The sequence below is a fragment of the Oncorhynchus keta genome, unplaced genomic scaffold (genome assembly GCF_023373465.1).
Source record: "Oncorhynchus keta strain PuntledgeMale-10-30-2019 unplaced genomic scaffold, Oket_V2 Un_scaffold_5814_pilon_pilon, whole genome shotgun sequence".
NCBI lineage: Eukaryota > Metazoa > Chordata > Actinopteri > Salmoniformes > Salmonidae > Oncorhynchus > Oncorhynchus keta.
This window is the reverse complement of record NW_026290966.1, coordinates 104,437-115,000: the sequence shown is the minus strand read 5'-3', so window position 1 is coordinate 115,000 and position 10,564 is coordinate 104,437. Positions and strand designations below refer to the sequence as shown.

Here is a 10,564-nt window from a genome sequence, read left to right as displayed (position 1 = left end):
ACACGGCCCCTGGGTGAGGGATGGAGGGGGGAGTGTGAGTGTGTGTGTGTGTGTGTGTGTGTGTGTGTGTGTGTGTGTGTGTGTGTGTGTGTGTGTGTGTGTGTGTGTGTGTGTGTGTGTGTGTGTGAGAGCGTAGGGGGTAATAGGAGGAGGAGAGGCGGTTCAGTCCAGTCACTCTATACAGTCAGTACAGTAGTTCTATAGCCCAGTCACAATATACAGTCAGTACAGTAGTTCTATAGCCCAGTCACAATATACAGTCAGTAAAGTAGTTCTATAGCCCAGTCACAATATACAGTCAGTACAGTAGTTCTATAGCCCAGTCAAAATATACAGTCAGTAGAGTAGTTCTTTAGCCCAGGCACAATTTACAGTCAGAACAGTAGTTCTATAGCCCAGTCACAATATACAGTCAGTACAGTAGTTCTATAGCCCAGTCACAATATACAGTCAGTACAGTAGTCCTACAGACCAGTCACAATATACAGTCAGTACAGTAGTCCTACAGACCAGTCACACTATACAGTCAGTACAGTAGTCCTACAGATCAGTCACACTATACAGTCAGTACAGTAGTCCTACAGACCAGTCACACTATACAGTCAGTACAGTAGTTCTACAGACCAGTCACACTATACAGTCAGTACACTAGTCCTACAAACCAGTCACACTATACAGTCAGTACAGTAGTCCTACAGACCAGTCACACTATACAGTCAGTACAGTAGTCCTACAGACCAGTCACACTATACAGTCAGTACAGTAGTCCTACAGACCAGTCACACTATACAGTCAGTACAGTAGTCCTACAGACCAGTCACACTATAGAGTCAGTACAGTAGTCCTACAGACCAGTCACACTATACAGTCAGTACAGTAGTCCTACAGACCAGTCACACTATACAGTCAGTACAGTAGTCCTACAGACCAGTCACACTATACAGTCAGTACAGTAGTCCTACAGACCAGTCACACTATACAGTCAGTACAGTAGTCCTACAGACCAGTCACACTATACAGTCAGTACAGTAGTCCTACAGACCAGTCACACTATACAGTCAGTACAGTAGTTCTACAGACCAGTCACACTATACAGTCAGTACACTAGTCCTACAAACCAGTCACACTATACAGTCAGTACAGTAGTCCTACAGACCAGTCACACTATACAGTCAGTACAGTAGTCCTACAGACCAGTCACACTATACAGTCAGTACAGTAGTCCTACAGACCAGTCACACTATACAGTCAGTACAGTAGTCCTACAGACCAGTCACACTATACAGTCAGTACAGTAGTCCTACAGACCAGTCACACTATACAGTCAGTACAGTAATCCTAACATTTGATTGGTCAGTACAGTAGTCCTAACATTTGATTGGTCAGTACAGTAGTCCTAACATTTGATTGGTCAGTACAGTAGTCCTAACATTTGATTGGTCAGTACAGTAGTCCTAACATTTGATTGGTCAGTACAGTAATCCTAACATTTGATTGGTCAGTACAGTAGTCCTAACATTTGATTGGTCAGTACAGTAGTCCTAACATTTGATTGGTCAGTACAGTAGTTCATAACATTTGATTGGTCAGTACAGTAGTCCTAACATTTGATTGGTCAGTACAGTAGTTCCTAACATTTGATTGGTCAGTACAGTAGTTCATAACATTTGATTGGTCAATACAGTAGTCCTAACATTTGATTGGTCAGTACAGTAGTCCTAACATTTGATTGGTCAGTACAGTAGTCCTAACATTTTATTGGTCAGTACAGTAGTTCCTAACATTTGATTGGTCAGTACAGTAGTTCCTAACATTTGATTGAGTTGTCAACTAACGTCAATTGAACGTGAAATGATTAAAAACTGTCACCATGACGTTGGATTACGTTAAAAGGTTTTGGGAAAAAAATGAAATTCGCTTACATTAATGACTCTTTGCAAATACAATGAGTTTTCCACGTTGTTTCAACGTCATCACATTGAACATTTTTGAAGGAAATGATGTGGAAACAATGTTGAGTCAAGCAGTTTTTGCCCAGTGGGCGGATTGGTACCTAAAACACCTCAATAGCCAAACGTTTAGTGCTTCAGTGCTGGCTGCTGCTCTGCTATTAAAAGGTTGGCTTCAAATGCTGTCTTTGGTATTTGCAGTGAGATTGACAGTGTCTTTTAAACGCAGGTCAAGTACGTTTAGCGTTTAGGAAAACTACACAAGGTGATCTTTGGCACGGTGAAAACTATCACTGCCATAGTTTTGTTCACATCCAGATCCTGTGGGATGCCTCGAAAATAATAGAACCCACAAACTATCTGAGCAGTCGAGAGCTCTATCATTGATTTTAATAAAAAAGGCCCTTACTGGCAGGAAAACAATTGTTATTAAAACAAGTTAAACAGTTAATAGCATTTGGCGAACAATTATGCCTACAGCAAAGTATGAGTTGCGTCAGTAGTTAAGATTTTATAAGCCTAAACCCCAGTAACACTATAATCCGTTGGCATCCGCCCCGTTCCTATCCTACAGTTAGAAACACATCAGAACATCAGGGTGAGCTGGTCAAAGACATGGCTCTGTGAGAATCACGTCAGAACATCAGGGTGAGCTGGTCAAAGAAGTGGCTCTGTGAGAAACACGTCAGAACATCAGGGTGAGCTGGTCAAAGAAGTGGCTCTGTGAGAAACACATCAGAACATCAGGGTGAGCTGGTCAAAGAAGTGGCTCTGTGAGAATCACGTCAGAACATCAGGGTGAGCTGGTCAAAGAAGTGGCTCTGTGAGAATCACGTCAGAACATCAGGGTGAGCTGGTCAAAGACATGGCTCTGTGAGAATCACATCAGAACATCAGGGTGAGCTGGTCAAAGAAGTGGCTCTGAGAAACACATCAGAACATCAGGGTGAGCTGGTCAAAGAAGTGGCTCTGTGAGAATCACATCAGAACATCAGGGTGAGCTGGTCAAAGAAGTGGCTCTGAGAAACACATCAGAACATCAGGGTGAGCTGGTCAAAGAAGTGGCTCTGTGAGAATCACGTCAGAACATCAGGGTGAGCTGGTCAAAGACATGGCTCTGTGAGAATCACGTCAGAACATCAGGGTGAGCTGGTCAAAGAAGTGGCTCTGTGAGAATCACGTCAGAACATCAGGGTGAGCTGGTCAAAGAAGTGGCTCTGAGAAACACATCAGAACATCAGGGTGAGCTGGTCAAAGAAGTGGCTCTGTGAGAAACACGTCAGAACATCAGGGTGAGCTGGTCAAAGACATGGCTCTGTGAGAATCACATCAGAACATCAGCGTGAGCTGGTCAAAGAAGTGGCTCTGTGAGAAACACATCAGAACATCAGGGTGAGCTGGTCAAAGACATGGCTCTGTGAGAAACACGTCAGAACATCAGGGTGAGCTGGTCAAAGAAGTGGCTCTGTGAGAATCACGTCAGAACATCAGGGTGAGCTGGTCAAAGAAGTGGCTCTGTGAGAATCACGTCAGAACATCAGGGTGAGCTGGTCAAAGAAGTGGCTCTGAGAAACACATCAGAACATCAGGGTGAGCTGGTCAAAGAAGTGGCTCTGTGAGAATCACGTCAGAACATCAGGGTGAGCTGGTCAAAGACATGGCTCTGTGAGAATCACGTCAGAACATCAGGGTGAGCTGGTCAAAGACATGGCTCTGTGAGAATCACGTCAGAACATCAGGGTGAGCTGGTCAAAGAAGTGGCTCTGAGAAACACATCAGAACATCAGGGTGAGCTGGTCAAAGACATGGCTCTGTGAGAAACACGTCAGAACATCAGGGTGAGCTGGTCAAAGAAGTGGCTCTGAGAAACACATCAGAACATCAGGGTGAGCTGGTCAAAGAAGTGGCTCTGAGAAACACATCAGAACATCAGGGTGAGCTGGTCAAAGACATGGCTCTGTGAGAATCACGTCAGAACATCAGGGTGAGCTGGTCAAAGAAGTGGCTCTGTGAGAAACACGTCAGAACATCAGGGTGAGCTGGTCAAAGACATGGCTCTGTGAGAATCACATCAGAACATCAGGGTGAGCTGGTCAAAGACATGGCTCTGTGAGAAACACATCAGAACATCAGGGTGAGCTGGTCAAAGAAGTGGCTCTGTGAGAAACACGTCAGAACATCAGGGTGAGCTGGTCAAAGAAGTGGCTCTGTGAGAATCACGTCAGAACATCAGGGTGAGCTGGTCAAAGAAGTGGCTCTGTGAGAATCAGGTCAGAACATCAGGGTGAGCTGGTCAAAGAAGTGGCTCTGTGAGAATCACGTCAGAACATCAGGGTGAGCTGGTCAAAGAAGTGGCTCTGAGAGAATCACGTCAGAACATCAGGGTGAGCTGGTCAAAGAAGTGGCTCTGTGAGAATCACGTCAGAACATCAGGGTGAGCTGGTCAAAGAAGTGGCTCTGTGAGAATCACGTCAGAACATCAGGGTGAGCTGGTCAAAGAAGTGGCTCTGTGAGAATCACGTCAGAACATCAGGGTGAGCTGGTCAAAGACATGGCTCTGTGAGAAACACATCAGAACATCAGGGTGAGCTGGTCAAAGACATGGCTCTGTGAGAAACACGTCAGAACATCAGGGTGAGCTGGTCAAAGAAGTGGCTCTGTGAGAATCACGTCAGAACATCAGGGTGAGCTGGTCAAAGAAGTGGCTCTGTGAGAAACACGTCAGAACATCAGGGTGAGCTGGTCAAAGAAGTGGCTCTGTGAGAATCACGTCAGAACATCAGGGTGAGCTGGTCAAAGAAGTGGCTCTGTGAGAATCACGTCAGAACATCAGGGTGAGCTGGTCAAAGAAGTGGCTCTGTGAGAATCACGTCAGAACATCAGGGTGAGCTGGTCAAAGACATGGCTCTGTGAGAAACACATCAGAACATCAGGGTGAGCTGGTCAAAGACATGGCTCTGTGAGAAACACATCAGAACATCAGGGTGAGCTGGTCAAAGAAGTGGCTCTGTGAGAAACACGTCAGAACATCAGGGTGAGCTGGTCAAAGAAGTGGCTCTGTGAGAAACACATCAGAACATCAGGGTGAGCTGGTCAAAGACATGGCTCTGTGAGAATCAGGTCATAACATCAGGGTGAGCTGGTCAAAGAAGTGGCTCTGTGAGAATCACGTCAGAACATCAGGGTGAGCTGGTCAAAGACATGGCTCTGTGAGAAACACGTCAGAACATCAGGGTGAGCTGGTCAAAGAAGTGGCTCTGTGAGAAACACATCAGAACATCAGGGTGAGCTGGTCAAAGACATGGCTCTGTGAGAATCAGGTCAGAACATCAGGGTGAGCTGGTCAAAGAAGTGGCTCTGTGAGAATCACGTCAGAACATCAGGGTGAGCTGGTCAAAGACATGGCTCTGTGAGAAACACGTCAGAACATCAGGGTGAGCTGGTCAAAGACATGGCTCTGTGAGAAACACGTCAGAACATCAGGGTGAGCTGGTCAAAGACATGGCTCTGTGAGAAACACATCAGAACATCAGGGTGAGCTGGTCAAAGACATGGCTCTGTGAGAAACACGTCAGAACATCAGGGTGAGCTGGTCAAAGAAGTGGCTCTGTGAGAATCACGTCAGAACATCAGGGTGAGCTGGTCAAAGAAGTGGCTCTGTGAGAATCACGTCAGAACATCAGGGTGAGCTGGTCAAAGAAGTGGCTCTGTGAGAAAATGCCCAACTGCAGAACAACACACCAACAACATCCATGACAGCTTGGGGTGAAAGGTGGCCGGCTCAGCCAAAGTGCAGCCGTAGTTGGTCTGGTTCCTATGCTACAGTGAGGGAGAAACTCCAGAAAGTAGAGGCACACATGGTCACATGGTCGGAGGTTGTAAAGTATACACAGCTGAGCTCTACAGACCAGAACTCTGACACTGGAACACCGTTGGTAACCACTGGAAACATATACACTCACCACAAGAAGCCCTGTGAATCCCCCAGAAGTCTCATTCTCGGATCCAGGAATCTTGATTCCATCTGTAGGCGAAGAAGAAATGTAATAAAGAGGGAAAACGTCACATATTTGACTGGTTTTACAGTAACACAGTGCCAATGGCCAATGCACCAACAGTATTGGGTAACAGCACTGTACTGCATATGTGCTTAATTCTCCACATTGAAATGTATTCAGCTGGGGTCTTTCTGGCAGATTTGTGGTGAACTAAATGAGCTAAAGGGGACGGGGCTGGAATGGGATTCGAACCCACAACCCACAGGACCAGGGTCCAGAGCTACTACCATTTCACTAAAGAGCAGACCAGAACCGCTTGACAACCACGGGTGGATGACGGTGGAACTGTGCCTTCCACCAATATCACCTTCAGACCTGTGTTCAGAAGTCTGGGTTTGAATCAGCATGGGACTATTCCACTGGTTCCATTGTCCATTCAAGCAGCGATAAGATTTCCAATGCTATTTGAAGGTCTGGTCACTACTGACAAAGTATCACAACCCACTGAAATGATGTTAACCTGTTTCATAGGTCTCATTCAGGGACACAGAGGCAAAACACATTGTCAAAAAGAAGCTTCGCTTCAGTCATAGTTATAAGGAAAAAGCAACACACACACACACAATCCACATTTCAAATCCCAACAAACATTTCACTGATTGACTGGCTGGTTCTCTGAACAGGGCTGACTGGCTGGTTCTCTGAACAGGGCTGACTGGCTGGTGCTCTGAACAGGGCTGACTGGCTGGTGCTCTGAACAGGGCTGACTGGCTGGTGCTCTGAACAGGGCTGACTGGCTGGTGCTCTGAACAGGGCTGACTGGCTGGTCCTCTGAACAGGGCTGACTGGCTGGTTCTCTGAACAGGGCTGACAGGCTGGTTCTCTGAACAGGGCTGACTGGCTGGTTCTCTGAACAGGGCTGACTGTCCGCTTCTCTGAACAGGGCTGACTGGCTGGTGCTCTGAACAGGGCTGACTGGCTGGTGCTCTGAACAGGGCTGACTGGCTGGTGCTCTGAACAGAACTGACTGGCTGGTGCTCTGAACAGGGCTGACTGGCCGGTTCTCTGAACAGGGCTGACTGGCTGGTTCTCTGAACAGGGCTGACTGGCCGGTTCTCTGAACAGGGCTGACTGGCTGGTTCTCTGAACAGGGCTGACTGGCTAATTCTCTGAATAGGGCTAACTGGCTGGTTCTCTGAACAGGGCTGACTGGCTAATTCTCTGAACAGGGCTAACTGGCTGGTTCTCTGAACAGGGCTGACTGGCTGGTTCTCTGAACAGGGCTGACTGGCTAATTCTCTGAATAGGGCTAACTGGCTGGTGCTCTGAACAGGGCTGACTGGCTGGTTTCTGAACAGGGCTGACTGGCCGGTTCTCTGAACATGGCTGACTGGCTGGTTCTCTGAACAGGGCTGACTGGCTAATTCTCTGAACAGGGCTAACTGGCTGGTTCTCTGAACAGGGCTGACTGGCTGGTTCTCTGAACAGGGCTGACTGGCTAATTCTCTGAATAGGGCTAACTGGCTGGTTCTCTGAACAGGGCTGACTGGCTAATTCTCTGAACAGGGCTAACTGGCTGGTTCTCTGAACAGGGCTAACTGGCTGGTTCTCTGAACAGGGCTAACTGGCTCGTTCTCTGAACAGGGCTAACTGGCTGGTTCTCTGAACAGGGATGACTGGCTGGTTTTCTGAACAGGGATGACTGGCTAATTCTCTGAACAGGGCTGACTGGCCGGTTCTCTGAACAGGGCTGACTGGCTGGTTCTCCGAACAGGGCTGACTGGCTAATTCTCTGAACAGGGCTAACTGGCTGGTTCTCTGAACAGGGCTGACTGGCTAATTCTCTGAACAGGGCTAACTGGCTGGTTCTCTGAACAGGGCTGACTGGCTGGTTCTCTGAACAGGGCTGACTGGCTAACTCTCTGAATAGGGCTAACTGGCTGGTTCTCTGAACAGGGCTAACTGGCTGGTTCTCTGAACAGGGCTGACAGGCTGGTTCTCTGAACAGGGCTGACTGGCTGGTTCTCTGAACAGGGCTGACTGTCCGCTTCTCTGAACAGGGCTGACTGGCTGGTGCTCTGAACAGGGCTGACTGGCTGGTGCTCTGAACAGGGCTGACTGGCTGGTGCTCTGAACAGAACTGACTGGCTGGTGCTCTGAACAGGGCTGACTGGCCGGTTCTCTGAACAGGGCTGACTGGCTGGTTCTCTGAACAGGGCTGACTGGCCGGTTCTCTGAACAGGGCTGACTGGCTGGTTCTCTGAACAGGGCTGACTGGCTAATTCTCTGAATAGGGCTAACTGGCTGGTTCTCTGAACAGGGCTGACTGGCTAATTCTCTGAACAGGGCTAACTGGCTGGTTCTCTGAACAGGGCTGACTGGCTGGTTCTCTGAACAGGGCTGACTGGCTAATTCTCTGAATAGGGCTAACTGGCTGGTGCTCTGAACAGGGCTGACTGGCTGGTTCTCTGAACAGGGCTGACTGGCCGGTTCTCTGAACATGGCTGACTGGCTGGTTCTCTGAACAGGGCTGACTGGCTAATTCTCTGAACAGGGCTAACTGGCTGGTTCTCTGAACAGGGCTGACTGGCTGGTTCTCTGAACAGGGCTGACTGGCTAATTCTCTGAATAGGGCTAACTGGCTGGTTCTCTGAACAGGGCTGACTGGCTAATTCTCTGAACAGGGCTAACTGGCTGGTTCTCTGAACAGGGCTAACTGGCTGGTTCTCTGAACAGGGCTAACTGGCTCGTTCTCTGAACAGGGCTAACTGGCTGGTTCTCTGAACAGGGATGACTGGCTGGTTTTCTGAACAGGGATGACTGGCTAATTCTCTGAACAGGGCTGACTGGCCGGTTCTCTGAACAGGGCTGACTGGCTGGTTCTCCGAACAGGGCTGACTGGCTAATTCTCTGAACAGGGCTAACTGGCTGGTTCTCTGAACAGGGCTGACTGGCTAATTCTCTGAACAGGGCTAACTGGCTGATTCTCTGAACAGGGCTGACTGGCTGGTTCTCTGAACAGGGCTGACTGGCTAACTCTCTGAATAGGGCTAACTGGCTGGTTCTCTGAACAGGGCTAACTGGCTGGTTCTCTGAACAGGGCTGACTGGCTGGTTCTCTGAAAAGGGATGACTGGCTAATTCTCTGAACAGGGCTAATTGGCTCGTTCTCTGAACAGGGCTGACTGGCTCGTTCTCTGAACAGGACATGATCACAGAGCAGACCTTACACTCTACCCAGTCCTCCTCTACTCCCCACGTCAGAACACAGTGTTTTAATAAACAACAGTGAAGCATGTCCTTCCTTTACTTGTAATTAGGGCTCTGTCTATCTAATCCCTCCCCAACAAATCTCACAAATGAGAAACACAACCTGGAGTCCATTTATTTTCGGTGCATGGATGGATTGGTGTCATTTAGAGAGGGAGGCAGAGAGAGGGAGGTACACAGAGAGAGAGAGAGAGAGAGAGAGAGAGAGAGAGAGAGAGAGAGAGAGAGAGAGAGAGAGAGAGGCAGAGAGAGGGAGGCACAGAGAGAGAGAGAGAGAGAGAGAGAGAGAGAGAGAGAGAGAGAGAGAGAGAGAGAGAGAGAGAGAGAGAGAGAGATGCAGAGAGAGAGAGGGAGGCAGAGAGAGAGAGAAAGAGAAAGAGAGGCAGAGAGAGAGGCAGAGAGAGAGAAAGAGAGGCAGAGAGAGAGAGGCAGAGAGAGAGAGAGAGGCAGAAAGAGAGAGAGGGAGGCAGAGAGAGAGAGAGAGAGAGAGTGAGAGAGAGAGACTCCACTGGCTCTCACAAACACACACTTTTTACAATAAAAATACCAAATGTGGAGTGTCACTTCTCTGTTTCGGGAGTTTGGGGCAAACCATTTGGCCAGAGCCAGGGTTCTATATTTAGAATAGCTCCTAAAATGAAAAGAGCGTTGAAAGACTGGCCTGGGAGAAGGTTTTCTCCTCCCCATTGGTGACTTCAGTGGTCCGGTCTGCGTCACTTGTGACGAAATACTCACCATATAACATCTCTCCTCAGATACTCTCAGTATATCAGGAAGTAGAGCCAATATCACGTCCGTACCTAATGGCTCCACATTCCAGACCCCAAACCAAATCACTGTTTAAGTGAAAAATAAGGCCCTTCAGACTGTCATTCTAACTTAAAGAGTTGAGGATATATTATGGGTCAAACCAGCATTCACAATGTTATTTTTCCAACAGGAAAAGCCTGGTGTTGGCATACTCAAATCAAGTGTTTCTGACATGTAATGGTAGCAACAATAGTCAATGCTGAAATGATGTGTCAAAGGGGGGGTGCTTATATTTGTCCCGTTTACACATGTTCAGGTGTGTTACCTGTACAAGTGTGTGGTGAAATGGAAATGTGTTTTTTGCATATCCCAGTCCCCCGGAGACACCTAGGAGAGAGGGGTCAAAGCATGGGATCAGCCATTTAGGGTTCAGTACATTGCGAAAGGACAGTCGGCTCAGGGATTCAAACTGGTAACCATCCGGTTTCTGGCTCAACACTCTAACTGTTGTGTGTGTGTGTGTGTGTGCACATGTGTGCTTGTGTATCTGTTCTTGTCTAATCTTCTCTCTGTCTGTGTGTGTGTGTGTGTGTGTGTG

General features: G+C 48.0%; 1 long non-coding RNA gene across 1 annotated transcript in view; it reads right to left on the bottom strand.

Moving 5' to 3' along the window:
* LOC127929212 (uncharacterized) overlaps nucleotides 1-10,348 on the bottom strand; it is a 53,954-nt gene extending 43,606 nt beyond the window's left edge. The window contains exon 1 of the long non-coding RNA XR_008133906.1: nucleotides 10,292-10,348. This is a non-coding gene — a long non-coding RNA (uncharacterized LOC127929212). The remainder of the gene's footprint in view (nucleotides 1-10,291) is intronic.
* Nucleotides 10,349-10,564: the final 216 nt, after the last annotated feature.